The sequence below is a fragment of the Pinus tabuliformis genome, chromosome 4_2 (genome assembly GCF_031772625.1).
Source record: "Pinus tabuliformis cultivar Carrire ecotype Pingquan chromosome 4_2, CPIR1, whole genome shotgun sequence".
Taxonomy (NCBI): domain Eukaryota; kingdom Viridiplantae; phylum Streptophyta; class Pinopsida; order Pinales; family Pinaceae; genus Pinus; species Pinus tabuliformis.
In genome coordinates, this window is record NC_142304.1 from 691,269,374 (window position 1) to 691,287,387 (window position 18,014).

The following is an 18,014-nucleotide window of genomic DNA, read 5'->3' on the forward strand; positions in this document are numbered from 1 at the left end:
GACTTTGGTCTGTCGCGAGATGGCTACAGGAATTGTGATCTATTATAGAATGGTTGCTCGGCATCAGGGTATGTATTTCCACATTAGTTTGTCCGCATATATATTGGGTGCCAGTGGTTATACTATATGGTATAAGGCAGTTCTCGAAGATGGGCTGACTTTTACAGTAAGGCGACTTGGTGATGGTGGTTTGGAAAGGTACAAGGATTTTGAAGCAGAAGCTAAAGCAATCGGTAGGGTTAAACATCCCAAAATTGTTCGCCTCCAAGCTTTCTATTGGGGTATAGAGGAAAAACTGTTGGTTTATGACTACATTCCACATGGAAGCTTGGAAAATGCCTATTATGGTGGGTTCTCTTTTTTCCATTTCATGTATATTTGCAGGAAATCTCGTTCAATTCGTTTCTGCATGGTTGTTTTTTATTTTTTTTACAAAGATAGCCCTTCAATCGCTTGCATATTATGAGTTTCTTATGGATTCCACAATCTCCCTTGTTTAGCTACTGTACCTTCAGGTAATACATAGTCATTTGAAAAAGATGTACCTTCAGCTCCTATATCTATTTTTTCACTATCTTTATGACTGCAATCAGATTAGATAAACATTGAATAGCTCTAATTTTCAATTTAGTCACCCTGTCTTGGGCCAAACTTTTGAACATTGTGGCACCTCTTTCATTACAAGCATCAGGGGAATTGACATTATTAAAAAGATTTTGGTTGATGTTGTATGTATCAGGTTCCGTCCCCGTATATTGGTTGATGTAACAAAGGTGGATCTGAGTACCACTGTGTTGGGATTCAAGATATCAATGCCTATTATGATTGCTCCAACTGCCATGCAAAAGATGGCTCATCCCGAAGGTATGCATTAGATTATTGTATTACAATTAACATCCTATTTTGATGCATATATTTTCTGAAAGTGAATCCATCATCTTTTACAAGAGAGTATGCTTCTGCAAGAGCTGCTGGAACTATAATGGTTTGGGCATCGGTCTTCTCTTTGTGGGATCGATCTTCTGGATGTTTTAATTTCCTTCTAGCTATTAAGGATTTAAGAAATTATAATGATTTTGGATTTTGAAATAGTTTGTTGTGTTGATAAAAATTGAGGCTTGGACATATTTGTTGTAGACGCTTTCTTCATGGGCTACATCAAGTGTTGAGGAAGTTGCTTCAACTGGACCAGGGATTCGCTTTTTTCAATTTTATGCAAGTTTATCATTTCCACCCATATGATTGTCTTCCCATGTTTTCTGAGATGTAATTGAATTCATATCCATCCAATTGTATTATAGGGTCTTAAACCAATGCTAAGATCAGTTATATTGCGTTGGGTTTACTAAATGTGGATGTATGAGTGGTGTTAAAATTTAGACGTCATTGCTGGCAGGTTTACAAGAATAGGAATGTTGTTGCACAACTTGTTAGAAGAGCGGAGAGGGCTGGTTTTAAGGCAATTGCACTGACTGTGGACACACCTCGACTTGGGCAGAGGGAGTCTGACATTAGAAATAGGTAGTGAAAATTAATTCTATTTTAGATTTGTTGAGAAACTCAAAGAATCCCAAATAATTTAACACCTCATAGAAAGTTGATTCCTATTCCTAAACTTCTTGTTTTCACTTTCAAAGTTATATTTCTTGAAGTTGGAACCAAACTCTATATTCTAGCTCTCCTTGCTTATGTAGAGATGGGGATCTTGTATAATCGCTCTTTAGTTCTTTGATGTAACAACCTTCATTCACATCTATGATGCTTCTGCCAAAAAAAACCTGCAACTTTCACTTTCCTTCATTTTCTTATTCCTGGTGTTTGTATCCTTCTGAAAATATAGAAAAGACTTTCAAGGTCTACAGTTTCATACATGGTCATTCTAAAAGGCATGGAGAAATCAGCCTCACTGGTGATGGCTTCAATTTCAGGGACTTGAGCAATTACCAAGCCAGTGGGATACTTCTGAATAAGCCTGCAGACTATTTGGAATAATAGCAAATGAAAATTCACTATAATATGAAATGCCACCAAGGTTAGTTGATAACAATCTAGCTCTCAATAAAAATCAGAACATTGTGGAATTCTTTTAGGATCAGAAGCGACGCTAGGGTTAGAAAAAGCATTTAGCACCTATAATGTATCAAACTTAAAATAAGTCAGAAGTCTCCATTTTATCTGGGATTCCTCTTTGTTCATCCCTTGTCTGACAGTGAGGTATCTAATGTTCTGAAAAGTCTCATTGTGATATCCACTCATACATGCTAGACAGTAAGGCACACCTCTGTGTTGAGATTCAATTCTGGATCCATAATTTTTTTTGACTTCTATTGATTTTTCTTTGTCAAAAATTTAGATTCGCATTGCCTCCATATCTTACCTTAAAGAATTTCGAAGGTTTTGATCTTGGGAAAATGGAGAAGGTATGTGTTCCATTTCATGAGTTCTTTAAATAGAAGGATGTTGTTTTTAGTTCTTCCTATATTCAAGGTCCAGAATTCTTCCTTAAGTTGGTTTTTTCTTGCAGACAGCGGATTCTAGACTGGCATCATTTGTTGCAGGTCAAATTGACAGATCATTGAGTTGGAAGGTTTGTAATAGTCCTGGTAGAGGGATATTTCAAATAATTCTTCAGTATTGTGTTTGAATAGAATGAAAATGGATAGAGAAGCACCTGGAGAAATCTTGGGGTTGAGTTCCTGCCTTTGCTTGTAACCTTCTGAATCTCAGAAAAATTATTTGTGATGAGTCATTTTATGATTTACATCTTCAAGAAATACTTCGTATCCTTTTTCAAGAAATACTCTGTATCCTTTTTCCAATTATTTTGGTTGTGGCATCGCATGGTCCATGTTGTGGTTACTCTCCGATGTCCTGTCATTGTGTTTCGGTGGTTGTTCTCTCTGATCTCGATGTGATTAATTGGTTGAAAAAGCAAAGACCAGTTGTGGGCAGCTTCTTGGCTATTCACAAGTTCATCTGATCTTAGTACTTTTATATCAATACAAATATGAGGTCTCCGTTTGCTTTTAAAAATAAGAAATTGTTATGGTGCAACCAATGACTATATGGTATTGTTTGTTGCTTGCAGTCCTGCCTACTGTGCTAGACGTCACAGTGAACACTCCAGATGATTCTCAAGTTATTTTAAAGGTACGCTATCTCATAAAAAATATTATCCAGTGCTTATGACGGTAGGTGGTAACATAAGTCTTGTCATAGATGTTCGATCCAGCTTTAAGAATTATGATGAATATAATCCAATCTTGCAGCATCCAGACCTATGGATAGTTATGTTTGGTTCGACAGTAGATTTTAATATATGTTTGTTTTATGGAAACAGGGAATTTCCACAGACCGTATTCTTAATTTATGTCGATTATTAGCTGTGAATGTGGAGACATGCCATCTGACCAACTATTCTTTATCCCATGAGGTAAGAAAATCAGTAGTTCAGAAGCTCATTAAATAATGGGGTTGTTTGACAGGCTGGTGGATTGCAATTGACTGGTTCTGTTCAAGATATCATGTGGTATGACCCTACTTGCATTAACAACACAGGTGTTCGTGTCAAGATAGAAATAGCCATGTACAATGAAACTGGTTCTATTATTAGTTTGTAAAGCTTAAGTGTGACCATGGCAACATTGGCCATCTTAGTTTTTTGAAGTATCCATGACTTGGTAAAAACATGAATTATACCAGGTTTGTGGCAACAGGTTGAGGGATTCATCAGATGTTGCAACCTTGAAGCCCTGTGCCCTTACTATTGTAGAAGGTAACCAATAACTCTGCTCCCCCATCTGAACAAGTCAGGGGAGATAGCTAGAAATTTTGTCTTGCCTTTCTTTAAAATATAAATGTTTTTATCTTGAGTATGCATATTCCTATGGTTTTAGCCGTGTATTGAGAACATATATTATTGAGAACATGGCTGACTAGTCCCTGATAAATAGATCCCCAATCTCTGATAAAATTCTTCCGTTCGCATAATTTTTAAGTTTGTTTATAGGTATCCAGGGTTTAAATGCTTTTCAAACAATGGAGAAAATGGTTACATCGTTTTAAGAAAGAGTTCGTGGTGAGGTCTTAGTTATGACTGAGTGCCCCTGGATTATCTGTGGGAAGAAGAAATTACACAAATCTTTTCTATATGCAGGGGAAGTAGGGAGATTTCACAAATTTTTCCCCCAAAAATATATAGAGTTAAAAATTAATAGATCGGATCTCTGAAATTGCAGGTAAAGGTAGCAATCCCGAGTGGAATGAGCAATTTGTTTTCACTGTAGCCGACGGCGTTACTGAACTCACCTCAAAAATAATGGACAACGATAGTGGAAACGCAGATGACTTTGTTGGGGAAGCAAGGTGCAGATGAGTCTCCAGCATTATGATCTCAGTCATTGTTTCAGATCCTGCAGTCTTTCATCGTTTCTCAATATTTCTTTTTTCTGATCATATATCTTTATATTTCTGATTGTGGTGCACAACATTCCCCTGGAGGGAGTATTCATGGAAGGAAGCCTACCCCCGACTTCCTACAATGTTGTCCTTCCAGACCAGAACTACTGTGGGGAGATAAAAGTTGGTCTCACATTCACTATTAAGGTAGATTCTATATATGCAGAGGCTCTTTATATCAGAAACGTTTTTTGAATGGTAATAGGATGGATTCATATTAGCTCTGGATATTGACCAATCACTGTAAATTTCATTTTTAAATTTTGTTTTACAGATGTAAGAAGATAATTTCAATAAAAAGTTTAAACTTATTCCTTCTAGATCTTTTAAAGTTAAATATCTTTTTAGAATTTAATGGATTTAAGGATATAAAGGATCTATGGATATAAAGGATGTATTGTAGATTTTGAGAATATTCAAGATATATGAATATAGAATTTGAGAATCTTAGGGAACAATACAAAGTTTAAACTTTAAAGTTAAATACTTTTCTAGAATTTCATGGATGCATGAATATGGTAGGTTTTGAGTATATTCAAGATCCATGAATATTGTAGAATATGAGAATCTTAGAGAGATTACAAATAAGATTAAGGTGAAACAGGTCAAACAAATTGACCAGGCAGATTCTATCATATTCTCAAATTCTAAAATATTCCCAGAATTTATTATCAAATTAATTTCGATTCCATAACCCTAACATGTAATTGTGTTTTTTCATATAAATTCCCATCAAATTACTTCAATTCTATGAACTTAAATATGTTTTTTCATATTATGGTGATTGGAAATTGCAGGAAGAAGAAGATTGCTGTGAGGAAGCAGCAACGGAGGAGGTCGGAGGGTGGAAAGAAAGCTCCTACTGACCATTCCTTTCAATTGTTATGTTCAGTAGGTCAGATAACATAGAAAACCTTCAAAGAAATCGAATGTACTGTCGCATCAAACGCAAGAAATTCTGAAATAGTGTTTATTGGGAGTATATCATTCTGAAATAATGTTTATTGGGAATATATCTGCATCTTTCCTCGCCTATGACTCTCTTTTAGTGTCGCATCTAACACATAAATTCTGAAATAGTGTATCCACATCGTTCCTGGACTATGACTCTTTTTGTGTGGTTTGATGTTTATCTTTTCTACCAATCATTGAAACTCTTCATGGAAACGTTGTGATTTCTCTAGAGACTATACAAAATGGATTTCCGCACTTTATGCCTTACGGCGTTTTCTTTGCAACATCTGGTGCAAATGCTAGTAGTTAATATGCCATATAACCATGAGCGTCAGTTAATGTTATTTTGCATGAAATAGTTTTACGGTGGAAGAAAAACTATCCCTAATATTAAGATGGTGGTTTTGGATACCGCATTGTAAGCTTAATTTCCTGTGGCTAAGTTTATAGCGTTCGTCAATGTGATAGCTCTAAACAATTTAATATAGAAGTTTGGGGTTTTTATATAGCTGAGTTGTTATTATTATGATATTTATAAATGGTTTTGTAAAAGTTGCAATTAACTGGATCATTATTAACTGAAATTTATTATTTACCATTTTATTTATAAACGTATTTTAAATTAGTATAAAGTCATTTTATTTTTAGAATGTATTTTTTTAGTATAAAATTTAAGGAAATATTTGTACTTAGAGCATTTTGATTCTTCTAAATTTTTAATAAATCTAAAATTAAAACATTTTAACAAAATATCTCAACTATATATATATATATATATTTATATATATATATATTTATTTATTTATGATTTAGAGTATATATATATATATATATATATATATATATATATATATATATATATATATATAGTTATTAATATTTTTTTAATAATAATAATAATATCCATTTTTAAGGTCACAGCCAAGCCAGACATGAAATTGGTGTATGAGACCCCCTTGTTTGTGGGACAAGGGACCCACCTCCGCGCAGTGATTTCACTGCTAAGTCTATGAAGGCATACATACTCTACCCCCTCTGGTTTTGAACCTGTGACCTGGTTTTAAATGTTATATGTCAACTTTATATTAAATGTGAAGAAATTTTAACATGGAAGGAATTGCAAATCTTCATTGTACCTTGAATTAGAAAGCATTAATTAATGGAATGTAAAAATAAAAATGAATTTTTTTTTTTTTTTCTCTATATAAAGTTGATATAAAATTATGTTACTTAATATGGATATTGAAATATTTTATTTACAACTCACATTAAAATATATTTTTGTTATTAATATATATATTTTTTAAATATTGCATCCCAAATGAACATAGAATAAATTACACATGATGCAATCTCAATAGTATTATTTTTACATGTTTGCAAAAGACATAACTCCCTTATACTATAAAGTAATTTTTTTGCTTTCAATTACTTGATCTCTTTATATGAAATGATGTGAAATTAAGGTGGAAATCAATGATCTTATTGCTCTAAGAAGTGCTCTACATCCCTGTACGGTGGAGATATCGTCACATAAAGTTACATTTAAAAATAATAAAATAAATATTTATTTTAACAAATTAAATAATAAAAAAAATCTATGTGACCTAAATAATAAAATCTCCAGACCTTAAATTTTGTTATTTAATTTGTTAAAATAAGTATTATTTTATTATTTTAAAATGTAACGTTACATGACAAGATCTCCCTCATACTGGGTTGTAAAGCATCTCCCTCATACTCTGTTGTAGAGCGTCTTTGTGCAATATCTTCTATTTGGAATGTATTTTCTTAAAATATAAATAAGTGAGTACACCCCTAAATATCTCATAAATATCATAAATCCCATATTCATTGAAATAATATATATTCAATGTGAAAAGATTCACTTAACCTATATATAACAAGCATTCAAGTAATATTTGCTAGTATAGTTGTTAAGATGGAATCACTACATTTATTAGTATGATTGATAAGATATCATTGTTTAATTTATCTTTATTAATATTAAATTTTAATAAAAATAAATATAACTAAATGAAGAAAAACATATGAAGTAGATAATCAAATATTGATTTGTTTGTAAGCGCTAATAATTTTTTTTAGAAATGTGTTCATTTTTTTTTTTACAAGAACGGTTATGAGATTTCATTAACTGATTGGCTAAAAGCCACAAATTCGGTTACAAAAGGAGAAGTAGATTTCTGCATAACTTTCCAACAAGAGGAATATAACGCCTACTCTAATCAGGTTCCTCTTTTTACATTGAATATAGTGCACTTCTGCTGCTAATTTCCCGAGCTGAAAGATACAAACAAACTGTTGCAAAATAATGCAATAAAACATGGCTCTTTAGGGGATTGGTTCCCAAAGGATTTCATTATCTCTGAGAATAGTACCGGCAGCTAAATGGACTGCCTTGTTTGCCTCAATGTCTGCTTCTCTGTTATTGGTTCTCAAAACATGAAAATATTTCAGATTTAGGAACTTTGCCATGCCTTTGATCCTTGTAATTATCCTTGCTAATTGTAGGTCCGCTAGATTAGAATTGGTCGCAACTGCTTTGATGATAACCTGGGAGTCCCCAAAGACATTTGCCTCCTCCAGGCCCAGCATTGTGAGGAGTTTGATTCCTTGAAAAAGGGCCATCGCTTCAACTTGTATGCTTGAGGAATGGCCTAATCCCCAAGCAAATCTGTGCGAAGATGTGTCAACTGGATTTATGATGAGCCCTCCAGCTCTAGCAATTCCTGGATTCCCTTTGGCTGCCCCATCAAAGAAGAGAGAGGGGATTGATTGATTGGACAGCCAGGAATGAAAATCTTCTTCGTTTTTCCTAATTTTCCATTCTTTGAGGGTTGGCGGAGAGCTGTTCGATTTTTGAAACTTGAAATTGAGGGCAGTACCCAAATCTATGTCCTGCTGACTTAGATTTGAATCATCTCCTTTGTCTTCCAGCCACTCAACTAACTAAGTTTTCACTGAGTTGGCAACTATTCTGTAGTTCTGTTGCTTATTCCTGAATATCCTTCTGTTCCTTTCCAGCCAGACTTGCCAGCTAATGAATTTTGGCAAAGCACTCCACGCTGTCCTAATTGTTTTATTTTTTGGAACTGAGCCTGGATATCTAGCCATCTAGCCCGCGAACAGATCTGAAACTGAGGAGGGGAAGATGAACTTGTAATTCCAGGAAACAAGAAGCTCCTGACATATAGAAGCTACGAACTTGCACTCGATCATGAGATGGAAGGCGGATTCTGAGTTTTCCTTGCACAACGTGCATCTAGAAGGCCCATAGAAGCCCCGTTTCTGAATCCTGTCTTCAGTGAGAATCTTTTGATGGAAGAGAAGCCAACAAAAGTGGTCAACTTTAGGAATAGAAGGGATTTTCCATATGCCTATCCAGGGGGCAGGGTTGGGAGACATGTAGGGTCGCTCTAAACATTTAACGTATCCATGAGCTACCATGTAGCCAACCCGATTTGTGCCCCAACCTCTCACGTCTTGCCTGCGCGCATGAATAGGAGCCAGCCCGTGCATCTTCGTGGTGAGCGTTGCCAGCTTTGATTGCAAGTCGGGAGGAACTGAAAGCTGTTTCCAGCTCGTCCAAGCATCATCCTTCCAGTTTGAGAGGTCCCACAGTGTGTTGATGCTTGCATATGACATCCAACGCTTCAGCTTTGTCATGCCTCTCGATTTTGCCAGCGGAGGTCTATTCAGGATACTGTCGTTCCACAGGTGGATACGTTTGACATTTCCTGGTATCCAGAAGGAGTGATTTCTTATCAGCGGGCCAATTCTGTTGATGAACATGCTGAAAGGAGTTATGAGTTGATTTTTGGGCTGATCCAGGTATCTCAGTCTCGTTCCTCTGAAGTATTTCCTCCACAGTGCAAATTGTACCCAACCTGGATTAAGAGCTATTATTTTCCAAATCAATTTGGCTCCCATGGCAAGGTTTTGAGCACTGAGATCTTTGAAGTTCAGTCCTCCCTCCTGTATTGGTCTGGTGACTATTTCCCAATTAACTAGTGAAATTCTCTTCTCATTTTGTTTGCCTCCTTTCCAGAAGAACTGTTTGATTTTATCCTCCATCTTTTTGATGATTCCCATAGGTGCCAGGAGAACAGAGAAATTGAATAACGGAAGGCTGTTGAGCACTGCTTTAATGAGGACTGATTTTCCGGCAATGTTGAGCCAAGAGGAACCCCAGGCTTGCATTTTTGTTTTGAATTTGTCTAGCTGAGGATACCAATCTTTGCTCAAGGCCCTCTTGTGAAAGATAGGCAGACCAAGATATTTAAATGAGGACCAAGAAGATGAGGCTGCAAATCCGAGGCATCTGGCAATGGAGCTAGCAGTTGAAGCATGAATATTCCAACAGTAGATGTGGCATTTTCCATTGTTTAATACATTGCCTGAGACCTTACAGTAGTCTTCCAGAACTTCTTTGAATTTAATAGCTGAATGAAGAGAAGCAGCCCCCAGCAGTAATGTATCATCAGCAAAGAGGGCATGGTTGATGCTTTTTACCCCTCTTGCAATGCTCAGACCAACGATGTCTTGATCTTGCTACTTTTTATCTAGATAAAAGCTGAGGACAAAGGCTTGAAGGACGAAAAGGAGGGGTGAAAGGGGACACACCTGCCTCAGCCCTCTAGAGGCTTTGAAAAAATTGGCAGCCCTACCGTTCACCAGGGGAGCAATCCAAGGCTCCAAAATACATGCTCTGATCCACTTGATGAAATTTTGACCGAACCCCAGTTTTTGCAACACATCAAACAAAAACCTATGTCTAACATGATCAAAAGCATTTGCTAGATCTAATTTAATAACCATACCTTTTTCCTTTCGGTGTAGGTTGGAATGAATCGCCTATTGAACCAGAACGAAGTTGTCCACTAGCTGCCTGCCATGAATAAATCCACCTTGATTATCTGGGATGATTTTGGGGAGAATTCTTTTCAACCTGTTAGCTATCACTTTGATTATCACTTGTACCCAATATTGCATAAGGAGATTGGGCGAAATCTACTAAAAGAGTTTTCTCCTTTCTCTTTGGGAATGAGGGCGAGAAAGGCTGAATTTGTGCAACCTCCTATCTTCTGATAGTCTTGGGACTTTTGAATCATTTTGAAGAACTCCTTCTCAACAATCTGCCAACAGGTATGAAGAAATCTAGGCGTAAAACGGTCCGGTCTCAGAGCTTTGTCGGGATCCATTGCGAAAAGGGCCTCCTTGACTTCCTTTTGCGTGATTTTGCTTTCAAGTGCGTGGATCATCTTGGAGGTGATAAGACTAGGGACAACGTCCAAAAGAATGTCATTTTTCCCAGCTCCTAGATCTTCCCTATACAACTTCTCAAAGTGTTCCCAGGTTGCCTTTTTTATGCTTGCGAAGTCCTTCAGTATGCAGTTGTCTTCTTTTATTTCAGTGATGGAATTGCGACCTTTCCTCGCTTGGGCTTGTTTATGGAAAAAGGAGGAGTTTCTATTTCCAGATTTGAGCCAAAGACTTCTGGACTTGAGCCTCCAATACTCTTCTTCTACCAGGCAGGCCTTATGGAAACTTTGTTGAAGCTTGGCTCCTTATCCAACTTTTCCTTAGTGATTTCAGCTGCTTCAAGGTGTAGATGCTGACTTTCTAGAGTGATTTGTATTTTTTTCCTTTCCGCAGTAGGGTTGGGCAGGGTCTTAGCCCAATCTTTTAGCATGGTTTTAACCCTTCTGAGTTTTTCCTCCCAAACAAAAAAAGCTGATCCCTTGACTCCAACAGTCTTTGACCTTTTCCATGAAATCTGTCTCTTTGGTCCAAAGAGAGCTGAATCTGAAAGGAATAGGCCCCAGATCCTTGGGGGGCAGCAACTCTAGGCTAATAGGCTTGTGATCTGATACGCTGATGTGAAGAATGCACATTCTGGCTTCTAGTCCAAGAAGTAGAAAGGAGCTTTGTACCAAAAATCTGTCAATTCTTGCCACTATGTAACCTGGGCCGACTCTCTTATTTGTCCACGTGAACTTGCCAGTAGTCGGCTTAATGTCTATTAGATCCCAATCTTGCATGAGATCTTTAGCTAATTCTCTTGCTGGATCGCTGACGATACTGCTTCCTCTTTTTTCTGACGAGAGGAGGGTGAGATTGAGGTCTCCGGCTATGATTATATTCTCCAGATTCTCTAGATCTGCCAAGTTTTTGATGGAGTCCCAGCATAATTTTTTCTCACCTGCATTGTTAGGATCATATACCTTGAACAGGAAAATAATTTCCTTAGATTCTAAGTGCTGCATTTTTAACAAAATCCAATGAGTGTTCAGGGACTCAGAGATTAATGAGAACTTATTTGGATTCCAGAGCGACCTAAGTCCTCCCGATGCTCCACGGGCAGAGGTTGCTTGCGCTCTGTCTTTTTTCCAAAAAAAATTTCTTGCCTGGAGGAAGGCTGAATCCTCCAATTTAGTCTCCTGGATGAGAAGAATGTCTGGGGCTTCTAGTCTTATTAAACTATTCATTGCTTCTTCCTTAGCTTTAGTGCCCACTCCCTACAATTCCAGGAGACTATCTTCAACATTTACTTTTGCTATGGTGAGCTCCTTTGGAGCTCTGGGTTTGGATCCTCTTCATCTTCGGGGTTTTTGCTAGGAGTTTCTCTAGCGTTGGTTGGCTGCCCTGGAGCTTGTCCTTGTAAGTTTCTTGGTCTCTTTTTTCCTTTGCTGACATGCACCCTCTTGTAGATCTTCTAGGGGTAGGCTGTGAATTGCCTATTTCCTCTTCTTCCTCTGATTCCTCGGATTCTTGGGTTTCCTCTTCTTCTTCTGACATCCTCCCTTTGGATCTTTTTGGTACACTTTTGGATTTAGATGGAGAGATCTCCTTCGAGACTTCTGTCTCCTGCGTGTTCATGATTTCTGATCCAAGGATCTCAAATTTATTTCCTTGGCTTTCCATGGATGGTTTCTGGGCAGGGCCCGCTTGGGGAGCTTTTGCAGTTGCATTAGCATTCTTCCTGTGCGAAGTTTTGGGTCGCTTTTCCTGATTCCATCCTTCTTCCTTCCCTTTTTCTTCTACCCCTTTGGACGGGCAATCTCTGGCGAAGTTTCCGTAGACGTGACACTTCCAGCATTTGAACAACAGTTGTTCATAGTCCAATTTTTGTACATGCGTCTAGGGGCCTACAATTATTTTGATGGCTTCTGGTAGTCTGACCTCCAGATCTACCTCCACACAAATTCTGGCACAATCGTACTGATCTTTCTGTTGGCCTTGTCTATAAATTTTCCAAGAGTGTTTCCTATATGTTTCAAAGAGTCCCAGTTCCAGCAGTGGACGAGAAGATTTGGGAGTCTTACCCACACTGGGACCGCTGAAGGCACATCCACTGCCGGATTGAAGTCTGGCGTCCATTTATTTAGATACAGGCCTTTAGGGCCCATGAAGTAGGGGCCATTCCTGAAGATGAGATCCTTGTCCTATTTTTCAGAAAATTAAAATAAGAAATATCCTCTTTCGAGGAAGTAAGAGGTTACCTTGTTTTTTATCAGAGGAGCCCAGTTCCTAGCGACCCAGTTTTCCGTTGATTTAAGAGGTTACCTTGTTTTTTATCAGAGGAGCCCAGTTCCTAGCGACCCAGTTTTCCATTGATTTCGGGGAAGGCCAAAGACCTGTAAACTAACCGACCAGAGCACGATCTACCAGGGATAAGGCTACCTGAATTGGACCTTCAGGTGGAAGGGCGATCTTGGGGATATCTTCTAGCTTTTTCACGAACTTAGCAGCTTCCACGTATTTCTTCTTAGGTAGAGAGTCCTTTAAGGATCTGAAGGCCTCAGCAGCGGTAGGTGGAGGAGGGGAGGAAGGCCCCTAGGGGGGAGTCGGCTTCTCCTTGAAGGGCCAGCAGGTCGAACCAGATCGACCGCAGCTTGAAGCGAAGCCCTCGGCGGACACGCCCGCAGGGATCAGAGTTCCCAGAGAGTGGGCGCGCTTGCAGTCTTCAGATCGCGCGGAATACGGATCTCGCAGGTTGCAAAGTGGGAGCCGAGTCTCGTTGGATTGTGAGATGATTATTTTGTGTTCATATTTACTCACATGAAAAGAATTAGAAATAAATTGCAGATAAGTTAATCAATTAGGGATGCTTCTAGTGAGTTTCACAAATCCCCTTCTCGTCGAAATGTTTTGAAAGAGGACAAATCTCCCTGACTGGCTTCTTTCTGCTTATTCATTTATGCTCTTCATTTGTATTTCTCAATTAATTGGTCTATATAGCCTAGCTTTTAGTTTTTGGTTTTTAATTTTTATATCAAGAAATAAAATATATATTCTTTGTTCTTTTGAAAAGGTTGAGATTATGGATTTGCTCTAATTTTCTCACTGACAAACCAACCTGAAAATTAGTTTATATTTTCAAAAAATTAAAAAAATTTACCCAAAAACCCTTTACCCATAAATGTGAATGTTTTATCAATATAATACAAAAACCAAATAACAATATTTCACATTAATATTAAATAACAATATTTCACATTAATATTTTTAATTAGAATTAGGAGACTTTATATTATAAAAGACTATGAAACGTTGGTTGTGGCAACTACATGTATAACAATGTTGAGTAGTTTATTAAAATATAAATATGAAACTTATCCAAATATGTATAGAGAGCTCTCATCATATATTCCAAAAAGATTATGACGATATGTGGAAAACTAATAGAAAATCCTTAATATTTTGACTACTTTGTAATACATTATCAAAACTCAAAACTTGTTTTATATAAGTAATCATATGGTTCCATTCGGTGCTACTTTATCCGTTTAGTATCCTTGGGAATCTTATTTGAGTTTTTGTTGTTTGTTGATTACTTCTTTTAGCAATAAAGATGAAGGTGATATATGTTATCCAAACTAATTTTGAATTTGGATAAAAAAAAATCTTATTTGAGTTTTTGTTGTTTGTTGATTACTTCTTTTAGCAATAAAGATGAAGGTGATATATGTTATCCAAACTAATTTTGAATTTGGATAAAAAAAGAATCTTATTTGAGTTTTTGTTGTTTGTTGATTACTTCTTTTAGCAATAAAGATGAAGGTGATATATGTTATCCAAACTAATTTTGAATTTGGATAAAAAAATTTGCTTGTGAGAATTTAACGTAACTCTTAGGGTTTATGTCCTCTTGATATGAGACAATAGGACCCCAAATTCACATCCAGATTAAATTGATTCTCTAATTTTTTATCAACATCCTCAAGCTTATATGAAAGCCATTTCAAGGATTTCTTGTTTCCCTTTCCTCAAAGGAATCCATTTTCCATAGCATAGGAACCGAATTTGGAAACACAAAATATGGAAAAGGATATGAAATGAGTGGACCTGGAAGTAGGACGGTCCACCTTCCCACTAGAGCCACAACTAAGCTTGAGTAAATCTCATGTGCAAAAGATCCTAACACACAATTGGCTTCAATCAATGGGTAATAAGCCACTTCCACCCAAACCAAAGCGAAAAATTTAACCAACTAGGCATCAAAATATGAGAAGATCCTTGAGAACAAAGACAACATGGATCCACGATGCCAATCCATCCTAGGCCAAAATTTCCTAACAAGGAGTTGATGAGGCCTAAGAAAGCCCCTAAGCCAAGAAGTGATTCCAAAAGGACCCTTGAGAACTATTGTCCAAACTACACCCCATCACCGGTTTTAAAATCCACATGAATTTTGTACCACTCTTTGTAATCATTTTTTGAGTTGATGTGAGGAGGGGTAAGACATGTGACTAGTTGTGCTAAGTCTTGTAATTCCTTTGCCAAGTGCCATTTTAAGCCTTAAGTTTTTGGTTTCCTATAAGACTTTGCATTTGATTACTAAGGTTCTCACTATTTTTTGTGTTGCTTGATTTGCTAATAAATCCACTTCCACATTATTATCTCTTAGGACATGATAGGAGCACAATTGAGAGAAAGTGGTGGCTAATTAGTGAATACAATATAATATAAAATCCATACTAATGTCCAGCAAGATGATTCCTTTAATCATATGTCTTATGATTACTACCGAACTATTGACCACAATCAATTGTTGAAATTTCCTTATCCTAACAATCTTCGAGCTTTAATATAACCCATATACCTATGCCAGATTATTATCAAATAAGATGCACGAACTCCATGAATAAATAACTTAATTTCTTCCACTAAAATTATAAATAACACCCCTTCCTACCCGTTATCACCTTAGAAATTTACTTTGAAGCTTCATTAAAAAAAGAAGTGAGAAACCAATATACAACTATAATTGAAAACAAAAATAAATAATTGAATAATAGCAATTATTTAATCATGCATATTAATTAAACACATTAATATTTATAATAAATAATTATGTTTAAAATTTTAAAATTATAATAAAGTATTAATAAGGCTTTTCGTGATTTGTGAACTAACAAAAAGAATTGGTTATATATTTAAGTTGTAGAGAAGGGAGGTACTAGACATATATGGATCACCATGACTGCACTATTTAAATTAAATCATAGCAAAAAATAATCTCTATGTTGAAAGAAAAAATTATATTTTTAAGTGAATACTATGATCAAAATTATAAGATCATTCTTTTTATATTTCTTCCCTTTTCATACATCCATGAACGCAAAAATAAAAAATGTTCATTAAAAAAAAACTTTATAGGATTGTCCTCCACTAACGAAAAAAAAAAAAAAACTTTATATGATTGTCCTCCACTAATGGGATTGATATGTGATGCAAGAACAAAATATTTGTATATGACCACCATTAGTCATCCTAAATAATGCTCAAAATGTAAAGAAAAATAGTATAGATGGAAAGGAAGAAATATCCTTTCATTTCCTCCACCGACACGTAAAGAACAAACCACTCCATCTAAGATTGTTCTCATGTTTCATTCATAGTTTCCATCTTGAACTCAAGGGGATGCATTGTCCTTGAATCTAGTGAAGCTTTCTTTAATGTTAAATTAATCCAGCTAAGCCTGTGGGATGAAAAGGAAGAATTCTAGAATTGGCATATCCAACGAGAAGTGTTATAGATATATTTGCAACATTTTTCAAGTTTGGTGTGTACATGTCAAATAATTGTTGGATATCTAGTCAACTACACTTTCCAACTAATATATTCTAGGAGTGTTGTCCATATTATGTTTGATAAGGGCTTGTTTTGTAAGAATCCCTTATAAATAAATCCTTATTTTCCAAAAAGGCACTTCTCAGAATTTTACTTTCAAAAATGATGCTCAAATCCTTTTAAAGCATGTGACCATATTAAAGTAGTAAAATTACATTCCTAAAATAAGTGGGGTATGGATTCTATACTTTCGTAGACATGATGCATATCTTGAAAGACCTTGAATCCTCCCATGGGCCACGGTCTGAAAAATAAATATTTATTTTGGGAATCCCTTTAGAGTGTGAGATTTTATTTGATAATGGTGATTTAGGAGGATGGACTATATCTACTAATTGTATTTCATAACCCATCTTTATTGAGTAGCTTGAGAATCTCCATCCCATCTAACGAATAATTGATCACTTTTTTAGGGAACACACATTTAAAAGAAATTTAATTTGTTGAACTAGTAAAGAAATTCGTATCAGTTTGTTACCAAAATTCCAAATGGAACACCTACAATCAGAAGTCCAATTATAGATGTCAAAAATAGTCCTAAGTCTAGGGGAATAGATATCCTCTTTCAAAGGAAGTAATACATTCTATTAGATTAAGAGCTTATTCCTGATAATATTTTCATTCCAAATGTCAATAGTTTCCCCATTTCCTAGAATCTATATTAAAGCAAACTAGACTATTGAGATTGTAACTTTAACCAACTTCCATATAAGAGAGCCATCCTCAACAAGTTGAGACAAATCCAAACATTTCTTTCTATAGATAAAAATGTATGTTTTAGTTAATACTTGTTTCCACCAACCATAACTTCTAATAAGTAGTCTTTGAAGGATCTTGGCCCCCAAGGAAAGATTCATTAGGATTGGATCGTTGATCTTGATACCACTCTGGGGTTTGGAAGCCCTAACTATAAACCAATTTATTGAATGGAACCTCTTATTATTGGATTTACCCCCTTGCCATAAAAAAAATTATCTTTGCTATATGCTACTTTATACATACTGGTGCTAAGATATTTAAGCACTAAAAAATAGGCAAAGTTGATAACACTACTTTAGTAAGAAAGACTCTCCCTATTAGATTTAACTAGTTAGCTATCTAGTGTACAAACTTGATCTTTATTTTGTTTATGATATATTATCACAAGTTAGAAGTAGGGGAACATAGTCAAATACACATTCCAAAATATGTAAATTAGTTCCATGTTTCCTTATAAGGAAATTGAAAAATGTTAGAGAGAAGTACTAAAGAGCATTGCCTCACATTCCAGGCATATAATTGTCCAGGCATATACTTTTGAGATTATTTACCATTCTTCTAGATGCTTGAGTGGACATGTCCTATTCTTTCTTAAATGTTTTTTCAATAGAAAGTAGTGCTCCATCCAAAAACAAAGTGTCGTCTACAAACTAGGAATAGTTAATGCTTTGTACTCCTCTGACCAT